The sequence below is a fragment of the Perca fluviatilis genome, chromosome 3 (genome assembly GCF_010015445.1).
Source record: "Perca fluviatilis chromosome 3, GENO_Pfluv_1.0, whole genome shotgun sequence".
In the NCBI taxonomy this organism is placed as follows: domain Eukaryota; kingdom Metazoa; phylum Chordata; class Actinopteri; order Perciformes; family Percidae; genus Perca; species Perca fluviatilis.
The window spans coordinates 23,928,451-23,940,640 of record NC_053114.1 but is presented as its reverse complement, the minus strand read 5'-3'; the positions used below and the strand labels follow the sequence as shown (position 1 = coordinate 23,940,640).

Below are 12,190 nucleotides of genomic sequence, written 5' to 3'. Positions count from 1 at the left end.
ATATATATATATCTAAGTAGGCTGGAAAGGCTATTTTATTCACTATGAATATTAGATGAAGTGATTATTTTCTTTAATACAGTTGATGCTGAGTCATTAATAAATTAAAGACAAAAATGATAAGCAATGTTTTTAAAACAATTTTTTTTTTAAAGTGCATGAGTGGTAGCTTGTTTAATAGCTTGTCGGATCCCACTACAACTAACATTAAGCCTATGTGTGTGAATTAATATCAGGCTAATATTGTGGATCTACTGTTGTGTTTTGCTCTATATAAGTGGCAGATCAGTGGGCTTACTGACGTTGAATATCTGTCCTCTGTCCCAGATAAAACCTAATCTTTATATGGAGAACGCAAGATAATTTAATAATTATTATATGACCGCGTGGTGAACCTCGTATTTAAACAACTGTGTTGTTGGCCAGAGACCATGACAGAGAAAAGAAAAACGGACACAAGATCATTTTTCAGTGCACCACAACGGAGACTCATTTATTAATGCCTTAACATCATCTGTATTAATGAAAATAATCACTTCATCCAATGTTTAGATGAAATGTACGCTCATGCTCATAATCTGCTCATTTTCTCTGTAAAATATCTATTTTGTATACAGTCACATGCTCATGTGCACTCTGATTTGCCTGGGCAGTTATTGATAAAAAAAATGAATTTATGTATCTGGATTTAGCCTAATACAGAAACTGAAACAAATGTGGTTTGCCATGTTTGATTCCCAGTATTCAAGATATTTTATCTGGGAATGAGGCTATACATTATAGATTTATAGATTGCGAGTATCTCCTATTTCTAAATGTTTAGTTTTTTTCCTTTTGGGTTGGTCGTAAAAGTAATGTGTTTTGTCTCAAGCACTGTATAGCTGCAGTGTGCTGCAGTGTGATTTGGTCCTGCAGGACCAATACAAGCCTCAGGGCTGTATGCAAGTAGGAGGAGCAGAGCCATGGTGAACTAGAGCAGTGGTTAGTCATTGTAACTAATTTGAACACAATCTGTGTGGGACAGCAATCTGTTCACACAATCACTTTGTGGGGAAACCTAAAATATGGTCCCCACAAGAATAAGAATGTATTAATCTAAGGATTTAGACTCAGACTTTAGTAGTTGGTTGGGTTAAGGTCAGAGTAATGCTAAGAATAAGGTTAGGGTAAGTGTTGGAGTCAAGCATGTAGATGTCAGTTTAAGCTGGTTAAGCCTTCAGGCAGTTAAATGGAAAGTCAAAACAATGTTCTGTAGCTGTTTTAGTCTTCGTATTACACTCCGGAATTGCTCCTCTTTTCTTGTCCTATCTACCAAACTTTGTCATTCCGTGAGTCAGCGAGTGTTGATCACTTGCAGTTCAGAAGACTATTTTGCTTTATTCCCTGTCTCCAACATTTTGCCAGATAAAACAATACATCTCTTGTATTGTTTTGAGTTCTTGTTTAAAGCCAGCTTGTTTTTGAAGCAATATTTTTATGTCATTGAGTGAGTAATTAAGTAAAAAAGCGAAGTGGACATCTCTTGTTATGATTTTGTGTTATTTGGGCATCCTCATATTAGCTTTTCTGTCATACGGCACATAGCGACACCTGCTGCTGTCTTCATCACATCTCACACTTGCCTAGTTTTTTACCCCCTTCTGACCCTATCACTTCAGTCAACACAACCCCTAGCTGGCAATCAAGCTGACACCAACCGTGTGTATGCTGTTGGTGTGTTTTTGGTTAATCTGACCCAACTGCTGAGTGGGGACAGCAACTTGAGGCTGTCACGGGTAGGGTTGAGTACCGAAACCCGGTTCCACTATGGAACCGGTTCCTACGCAAACTGTAGTATTCGGACCGGATTAGAACGCAAATTTCGGTTCCGACTGAAATATTTTCCCTCTGTCTCTCTGGACAGCGGCAGACTCTTTTTATTTATTTTTTTTCTTTGTCAACATCTGTTTTATCTAAAAAGATACATTTCTGTTTGTTCATCTCACTTCAATTGTATTGCTGCAAAATCTGATTGTCAAGCAGACAAACTGACCGACACATATATGATAAAAGATCGATACTTGGCGTCTGTGTATTGCCACGCGATACTATGCTGTATCGATTTTTTCCCCCCTACTAGCTACTGTAAATGTAGTCTACTTTTAAAATGCAATATTTCCCCTCTGGGCTCACCAAAACGGACGTGAAAGCATATTAACCATTCACTGACTGCACGTGATCGCTAATAAACATATTACACTTGCTCTGCTAGTCTATCGTTCAGGACAAGAGCCTGTAGCATGGTGGTGGGGGAGACAGGACAGCAAATTGTCTGCTCTTTCAAACTCATACCTGTGTGTGTACAGGCCTCTTGGACACCATCTGAGAGAGTTTTCTCCTGTGCGGGACATGCCATAAGTCAGGAGAGGTGTGCTATCTTGCCATAGAAGGCAAATATGGTAATTTTTCTGCAAAAGAACTGCTAGTTTGAAGCTGGTTGGTATACCAACTCAATATTTATTTTGTTGTTACTTGTTAGTGTAACTGTTATTTGTTAAATTATTGTAGTTGTGTGTTAGGTGACTTAGGTTTACTTAATTTATATTTAAGTACTTTAAAACGTTAATATATTGTTAAATTTAAATAATTTTCAATAAAAAAAAAAAACTCCATAAAAAACAAGCCTTTCTTTTATGTCATTTTTCAGTTTTTCAAGAATCTGTTTAGGAATCGGAATCATTTTAAAAGTACAGGTTCGGCATCGGAATCATAAAAATCCAAACTGTACCCAACCCTAGTCCCAGGTGGACTGAGGATGAGATGTGACATGTGGCCTTGGCTGATCACAAGTCCTGGGGCACATCTCACTTCAGCTCTGCCAGAAGAATTGTATATACATACTGTACAAGTATTGGTTTGATATCTTTCTAAACCATTATTATTATTATTATTATTATTATTATTATTATTATTATTATTATTATTATTATTATTATTATATACTATTTTTGGATAATGTTTTGTGTAGAGAAGAGTGTTAGGAGAAAGAGGTCAAAGCTCAATCTTCATGCTGAATTGTATGTCTTTTATGTGGGTTGTCTGTTTGATGCTCAGTTTGACGCTGCCTCTCCTTTTGTTTTTTAGGCCATCGCCTGGAGCAAACAGAGCTGCTCTGCCTACCTACAGATATCAGTGAGTTGACTTTACTGTGCCTTGGCAGGTTATTACAGTATACTGAATAGTGGGAGGAATTTGTATAGTGCCACATAAGTAGTCAAGTTCTCCCAAATTGTAGACAGTTTAGACAAATGTACACTACAATAAGGATAGGATGACCACTGTCCAATGTTTTGTATTTCTGTGTACTGGTACACTCAGACCTGTTGCTGGGCGCTGAACAGGCAGACACAGTGCAACCTCTGGGCCCTAGGGAGCTCCTTAACTTGCCTGGCTGTCCATTAAGTCACGCCATTGAGGCGTAGGCTACAAACACACAAGAGAAGTAATGTAATATTTGTTCATTTAACTCTCACTGAGGTATTGAACTTAGCGGCTAAACTAGCTGAGCAAAATGGACCTGCTCAGTTATCATATCACATTACTAATGACAGTTAAAGATGGATATTTTACAGAGGTGGGTAGTAACGAGTTACATTTACTCCGTTACATTTACTTGAGTAAGTTTTTGAAAAAATTATACTTCCAGGAGTAGTTTTAAATCACTGTAGTTTTTACTTTAACTTGAGAAGATTTGTGAAGAAGAAACTGTACTCTTACTCCGCTACATTAGGCTACAATGAGCTCGTTACTTTTCTTTTTACCTTTTTGGTATTCTACGCGTCATTGTTTTTATCCCCCCCGCGTTCGCCTCATTTTAATGTTTTATTTTGACAGAGAGAGAGACTTCCGCTAAAGGCTCTACCACGTGGCTGTATTTCACCAATCAAACGTAGTTGTGCAGTCTCTTTACGTGACCATACTCAATCTCATCGGCGGGACGGGTTAGCTTTACAATGTCAGAATCAACCATTGGCAATGCAGACACAGATGAGGACGAACACCCCAGAGGCCAGATCAACATGTCCTGAATTTATTTCAGTTACCCAGCTTCACCTAACCTAACAACCGCGGTCCCGCAAGCTGTGTCACGACGGTGGTTAACAACTAGTTCAGTCAACCATCAGGGTTTCCCAATCTAGCGGCACGTGTTCACATAAAAGAGGCGATGTTTGCACAACATGACCAATAGCCACATATTTTACATAAGAAGAGCAAACTATAATTCTAAATAAATATGAAGAACACAGACACGGTTTTACAGACAAAACGCAATACAGTCGCTGCTTCCTAAAACAGCTGGCAAAAAAATAAAAATAGGCGACGCTGGAGATGCGTAGGCTAGCCTACATCACAACGCTTATCAATATCACTTCCCCATCAGTCAGGCACAACATCTGACCATAATTACACTTGTGCTTTCCATAAACTGCCTTTAGCCTATTATTTCAGTTGCAACCCTGGCAGTGAAAGCGATTGTGAGAGCAAATAAAAAATATAAAAAACATAAAGCCGATATGTAATTCCCTCCCATTAAAATCTATATATTTCATAAATATACCCATCAGGGAATGTTAACGGGGTGTCGGTCTCTAAATGTTTTTTGTATGAGCGCACCCCTCTCTCTCTCTCCCTCTGCGCACCGAGCTCCGCCTGATCTTCTAAGAACGGTGACGCCGTTATCAATAGAGTATTGATTGGTCAGTAGGCGGTGCTTTTACACCGATTGATCTCTGATCTCCAACATAACCTGCTCCCGACCAGGTTAGGCGTCCAGCATGAGTTACCACGGCGATTGAACCCGGAAACAAGTGATCCACCTTCGTGATACAGAAAACCAAATCTTGCTTCGTAGTACAGGCCTCTGGCCTCATAATGAAAGCATGTTTACCTTAGTAAGTAGTAGTAGTAAAAGTGCCAAACAGCAGCTACATTACCTTGTTCTGGTTCTGCCTGCAGAGCCTGGTTAAAAAAAAGTATAAAGGTTTGGAAATTTGTGTTACTTGTGCTTATTTATTTTTTATGTATTATTTTATTGATTTTATTTTTTAAGTATTTGAATTTACCTGGATTATTTTAATTTAAGCTATTTTGTAATTAAATAATTAATTTAAATTTATTTTATTGATTGGATGAACTAGGCTATAATTTGCCTAAAGATGATTATTTTGTATTTTTGTCTGTCTGATTGAATGTTTGTGTTAAAAATAAACCAGATGTTACTCAACAGTTACTCAGTACTTGAGTAGTTTTTTCACCAAGTACTTTTTTACTCTTACTCAAGTAATTATTTGGATGACTACTTTTTACTTGAGTCATATTATTCTGATGTAACAGTACTTTTACTTGAGTAAAATTTTTGGCTACTCTACCCACCTCTGATAGTTTATTAGCCGCCGTTATTCTCTGCACCACAAATGTGTAGGGGGAAATGACACGCTACCATGTCACGGACCAGCGGACCAATCAGTTGTTGCGTCACCGCAGTTTTTTTTTTTCATGTATAACTGTTTGTGCTGTTGTACCTTACTGTAAGAGACTATGTGATGATGGACTCAGTGATGGCTGAGTAGAACAGAACAAGAAGTTGTTGCTTGATCCATTACTTTTTAATCTAAGGAGGTACAGCCATTGTTGAACTTTTGCAATGATGTGTTCAGTGTTAGTTTTCCACTTCAGGTTATTGCTAATGTGTGTTCCAAGGAATTTAAAGGAGTCAGTGGTAGCGTTGGGATGTCCATTTATTTGTAGGGGTAAAGTCATCTCATTTGTAAATATGTTAAGAAGTCACATTATTGGAATATTTTGATAGATACATGTTTACATCACTTAGCTCTTTGTAAATACAGCTCAAGTAGAGGATGAGAAGTCGGGAATGAAATGGAGAGGGAGGAAAGCATGAGAAAGCGGGCAGCTTGTGTGCTGATGGAGGAGGAGATGAGCATCATTGGCTTGACATACTGTATATGGGTGGAGGAACAGGACGCAAAAACAACAGTTGAGCAATCCAAGTGTTGTGAGCCTCTCAACACTGCCTCTCTTCATTATTTATTAATATTCTGCTAGAATATTCATCTTCCCCGGTACAGTGCCATCCTCCTAGAGACTAGTGAGAAATTAATTAGAGATGCACCGATTACAATTTTCTATTGAGTTTGACCAGCCGATACCGATTTTAGCTGATTCCGATAAAAAAAAATTCTAACCACTTTACAGCACACCCAAATATTTTTTTTCTATCTTTTCTTTAATAGAAAATTTTACATTTTGCATAGAACATTTCTTTTTAATAGATAATCTATCGCTATAAAATAGAACTATATAAAAAATTAAAAATTTGATATTTAGCAAACTAAACTTCTGTATTTATGAAAACGGAGAAAACAGGATAACATATAAAATAAATATAGCCTTGCAGTTTAAGATATTGCTCAAAACACACACACAGGCCTGTTTGAACGTCAACAGTAACGTTACCTGAAAACAGCGTGTGGTTCCTTTTTTAGCAAGTTTGCTTTATGTGTCATTGTGCATACATTTGAACACTACCGTTGCTGTCAACAGGCTTATCTGCTAACGTTAGCTACCGACAGTTATCTCGGAACAATCCAGCAATTAGACGGTACCCTAGATCATTTAATGTCAGTAAATTCATCAAAGTCAGTGTTTTCGCTATTTTCCGAAAAGCTGTAGCTGTCCTATTTCACGTGACCCACGTGAGCGCAGTTTTCATGTTCCAGTTTTTCAGCCTCAGAGGGGAGAGAGAGAGAGAGAGCGGCTGACTGTTCGCCTGAGATCAGTAGAGCAGACGGCTCTGCAGAGCTGTGTATAATTACGATTTTATGACATTTCGTTAACAGATTGAGCGGCAGTGCGCCACTGCTACATGTATATAGCGGAAACCCTGCATGTGCACGTGTGGTGCTGATGTTGCGTGATTTAAATCATGCGGCGCCCGAGTAAATTTGACCGGCATAAAATCGACATATGTCAGACTGACCGGCAGGTCGCCGGTCATGGCCGATGACGTGAAAATCGGCCAATTCCGGTCACCAGCCGGTCAATCGGTGCATCTCTAAAATTAATAGAGCTCTGTATCATCCTGATACTGTACCACAGCCTTTGTTAGTATAGTATCGTCCATCAACCTTCTTCCATCCATTCCACTTGTCTACTTTTTGGCCACAACCTTTTCTATAAAGGTATTAAAGAGAGGCAGGGCTGTTTGCTCTGGGTTTCAGACTTTGACCCACAATGTGGTCTAAAAGGAGCTACGGCTGCAGAACCATATCATTGACATAAGCCTCACAGCCATACTCACACTTGAGTAGGTCCGTAAACCGCCTCAGAATAGGTCTCCATCCATCTGCATGTCACTGATATGGGAAATCCATGGCGGTTTGGTTTCATACAGGGAACTTTAGCGGTAGATTAGTTTTGGGGAATGGCTGTATTTGGAATTTGAGTCAGCCAGTGCACTGCATTGATGTGTTCAGTTTGCCAGCTGCTATGCTTCACTTATTCTGAATAAATCCTCTAAAGAGGAAGGGACGGACAAAGAATCTGGCAGTCCCGTAACTTGTTATAAATCATCAAAAGCCAGAGCAGCTCCATTAATATGTACACTGGTTTCTGTGATAACACACTTTGAATGTACTGATAACTAACCCCGAAGTCATGGTGGAATTTGATACCACGCTATGAAGTCTGTCACATCTGTCATCACATATGCTGTTAACTCTGAGAAACAATATGTGCTTTCCCTCTCTTCTCCTTTCTTCCGCTCATCTTGGGGATTGCAATTATCTGAACACTTAAAAGAAGCCAGTTGGTATTTTGTGTATATGTACTGTATGAATGTGTGTCTGTGTCTGCATCATAATATAGCAAGAACATTCTTCTGCTTGTAGTTTAGTCAAATTTGAGAACCCGCTAAGATATGATAAGAAAGCTGTGAACAAATGTAATGTTTTCCACCAAGCAAATTGTCTCTCGTCCCCCCCTGCTCACATGGCAGTCATCGCACTGTGTAGTTCAGCTAAAGTGCACAAATATATACTGAGATAATCTGCAGGGTCTTTCCTGACTACGCATGGCAGTACGCGGTCCGCGTACAGTAAAGGCAATGAGTCTTTTACCTTATTTGACAGAAATCTATGCATTTTCCTATTATTTATGACAATTTGATAAAAAAAGAATATTTTGCTTAAGTAAATAAAACCCAAATTAACAAAGCTGTTTTTTTTTTTTATAAATCACTGAGAGGCCAGTACAGCCCCACTCTGGCGATAAAACTGAGACTAGCTCTCTTATTCAAGTTTATGTTCTGCTTGTTCTGTTGTTTGGTAAATTGCATTTAGAGAGGATTTGAATCGCTATTTTTATTCTCAATACTTGTCAATTTGGTGCTGGTGATTTTCCTTTGGGGCTGGCTAAAACGTCTTTAGGGGGGTGCCACTTATTCCTCTATGCAGAGAAAAACCCTGAATCTGAATGATCCCTATAAACTGATAGAACCAAACTTGCTTAAAATTATTTATGCATTTGTTTTGTGTGGAGGGAATTTCATTACACTTCACAAAAAGAGGTGTTCTTGTTTGGGTATGCTTTGTGGTGTTCTTGTTTGGGTATGCTCAACAAGGACTTATTATATTATTAATGTGTTAAAAATGGACAGTTGGTTATCAGAGGAGTAATGATCTGCTCCCATCCTAAACTAACAGACATGAACTAGAACCAAACTGCATCAGTGGCTATTCAGATTACCTCAGCTCTGCAATGATGTACACACAAGTCCTTATCATGGTGTGATGACAAAGTTACCACTTCATTCACACACTCCTGTAGGTCGATAAGGGAAGGTCAGAGTCATAGATTGTCTAAAATTGGTCAAAGTGCAGGGGACCTGTGGTGATTCAGTGTCTTCAGCAGGTGAACCTCCCAGCTGAAGGGTGACCTTTTTATCCACAAGGCCACTATACTGCCCCTTAATACTATAGGGGCTAAATGGGGGGGGGTCCATGGTTTTAGGTTTAGAGAGTAGCTGGACCAAATACAGAGCGATGTGATGTAAGGGGATTCAAATGAGAGCTGCAATAATCCAGATTTCTGTCGTCATGGGATAAGTGCTGCTATTTGGTCAGCCAGTCCTGCTGATCCCTGTCAGACCCTTTTCTGTCTGATATGATTCCTGGCTACATCCCAAAGCAATCTCGGAACCCTTCGGCTATTGGTCTGACAATGATTTTACCTATAGTGGCAACACAAATTTTTCTGAGGTTTCAACGTAGCCAGCGGCTTCGCTCGGGTTGTTTCACAAGCTCTATAAACCGATACCTGCAAATATATATTAATTATAAAAAGCTAAATCGTCGACATAAGCGAATCTGTTCCGACTAATTTGCTCTCCACACAAACTGTTTATCTGCAGGCAACCAAAGCCCGCTCAAACGTGATTGGTCAATACTACTCGGACTACGGAAACCAGAACTCCTCCGTTGTCAAAATCGTGTCCCGTTGCCTACAGATTCTTCATTTAAATGCAGATATCCTTTTATAGAGATTAGATCCCAAGGGACAGTGACATTGGTACTCAGCACATCACAGTGAAACGACTGAGGCAATGTATCTACAAGCTGCCATCTTTGGCATTTATCCTCAGATCTGACCTTTCATAAAATTAATATAAAGCATGACAGTTCTCTCTGTGAGACATTTTGAACATACTGATGGAACATACACATAATCAGTGAAAACATAATCCTACATTGACATTAAAAGTCAATATTTTAACTACCTTTTGGGATACAATTATATCTTTACTGCAGACAAACTTGCCAATTTTTTTTTTTTTTGTCAACTGTCACTTGAGTGACAGTGAAATGTATTTTCAATTCTAGTCAATTTTGTGTATACAGCCCACAATCATAAGTGTGTGTCAGAGGGATTTGCAGTCTGTACAACAAATGACACACCTATCTTTATACCCTCAGTCAGGATAAGGAAAAATGTTGTGCCCTTACAAATGGTAGAAACCCTAGGAAGAGCAACAAAAAGGGATCCAGGCCTGAAAAATGTACAGAGTAGGCAGAAATGGCGGTAGTAGAGTACGGAAAAAACAGAGGTATAACAATACATAAATAAAAGGTAGCTGTGTTTTCAACAGCTTCTCTGTTTGAATTGCAAACTAAATTATTTTTGTTCAAATGACAGATGTGAAGTAGATCAAGGAATGTTATCATCAGCCGTACCAAGTGTCACCGGTGTTGGTTTGCACTTAGTTTAATTACTCATGACCTTTTGCTGCATATTGTTTCATCAATTTCATAAACTTGAGAGCATTAATTCCTCATTGCTGCAGCCAAAAAGCCATCTGCAGGCTAATGGTCATTGTTTTTTTTTGCTTCACAACTATTAGACCAAGAGTTCATCTCCTGAAGCCACATCTGTTTTTTATTTCTCTGTAATCTGTACAATCTGCAGTAGGGGGGTGACAAGACACTCGGGGTCACGAAACGAGAAGATACACGATAGTGGGTTCACGAGAACAAGATGAGGTTTTAACACTATTTTAAAGCTTTAGTTCGTAACTTTTTGATATTAAAGATGCTAAGTCTTATAAAACTAACTTTCTGTCATATTTGCTGAAACTGACCCTATGTTCCAGTAGAACTACATGAATTATGTAATATAAAAAAGATCCAGCTCTTCTGGCACCACCTACAGCCTGTAGTGCGATTGGCAAAATTCCACCGCTCCCGGTTGATTTTCTCCAATCAGGGCCACAGGTGGTGTCTAACTGCCTGTCAATCACTGCTCGGGCACACACACACAAACACATATAAGAGCGTTCTTCCCTCCCCCCTCCTTACGCACAAGCTGCAGAAAGGTTTCCCTAAACTCGGTTGAATATTGGAGTGGCTTTTCAGAGGTGGCGTGAGCTCCGGGATTTTAAAGATCTGAAGAACGATGCAGACGTAGCCACATTTCTTCTCGACAGGTAACATAATTACCATAAATGATTTATCTTTCACTTGGTTATTAGTAGTCAAAAGTCCACAAAGCTACGTTGGTGAATATAATAGTAACGTTTGCACAGTGGTCGGTCTGATATGATGCTGAAATGGCTAACGCTAGCCTGCTAGTTAGCATCGTTTTACGGTTGGTGAGTAAACATTGTGTTAGTGTTTAGTTATTGAAAATGTTGTCTGTCTGACATGCCGGCCGGCAGTTCTGTCAAACTCCCTTGTGTGGGAGGGGCTTAGGAGACGGTTTGGGCTGCAGCAGAAAGGGGGGAGGGACTGAGAAGTTGTCGATGTTCAAATTTGTTGGCAAAGTCCTGGATCTTCACAATCTTACCTACTGCAGCTTTAATGAACGTCCGTTACATTCAAGCCATTGCCAAATGACCGTTTTTAATTGCTCTTTAATGTTTTATGTAAAGCACTTTGAATTGCCTTGTTGTTGAAATGTGTGTGTGTGTGTGGGGGGGGGTGTGTGTTTTGTGTGTTTGTTTTTTTGATGATTTTTATATTAAAAAATTTTTTTTTTTTATTTTTTTGTTTTATTATTATATTAGAAAAATTTGGTTGTGGGGGGTGTGTTCAGTACTTGATAATCACTTTTATTTTTTTTTTTTTTTTTTTTTTTTTTTTTTTTTTTTTTTGTTTTTTTTTTTTTTTTATTTTTTTTTATAGTAAAAATGGCAAAGTAGTTGTAAACACATTGAGCAGATAGCCTACATGTTCTCCCACCTCGCTAGGTATAACACTGATTAAGAGCCAGCCTCATTACCAAACCCATGCAATGGCTGTGTTCCTGCTTGGCATAGCTTCCACTGAGCAATGAGAGTGAGATTTCCCCAAAGAAATCTAGGTTTTGCAATCCGCAATCTTAAAATAGCTTTGAATCATACATTATTACATAGCAGGGCTGCTGCGTCCTCTGTCAAACTGCGCTTGCTGCTGTAATTATTGTCTCCTTGTTTTCTCCAAGCTTTCACATCTGAAAAGATTCCCAAACCTCATTAACATAGCTTTATAGTTGATATGTAGAGACTCACAGATGGCTTTTCTGTCTCTCGAAAGTAAATGCACTTAAAAGGGGAAAAAAGCTTTGTAGGTTATGCAATGCACATCAATAGATATTGAATATA

General features: G+C 38.8%; 1 protein-coding gene across 3 annotated transcripts in view; it reads left to right on the top strand.

Annotated features, from left to right (window-relative positions):
- Positions 1-12,190, top strand: part of apba2b (amyloid beta (A4) precursor protein-binding, family A, member 2b) — an 87,641-nt gene that overhangs the window by 18,965 nt on the left and 56,486 nt on the right. For all 3 annotated transcript variants that reach the window (XM_039794764.1, XM_039794765.1, XM_039794766.1), the window contains exon 2: positions 3,124-3,171. The gene's annotated coding sequence lies outside the window, so the exon portion shown is untranslated. The remainder of the gene's footprint in view (positions 1-3,123; positions 3,172-12,190) is intronic.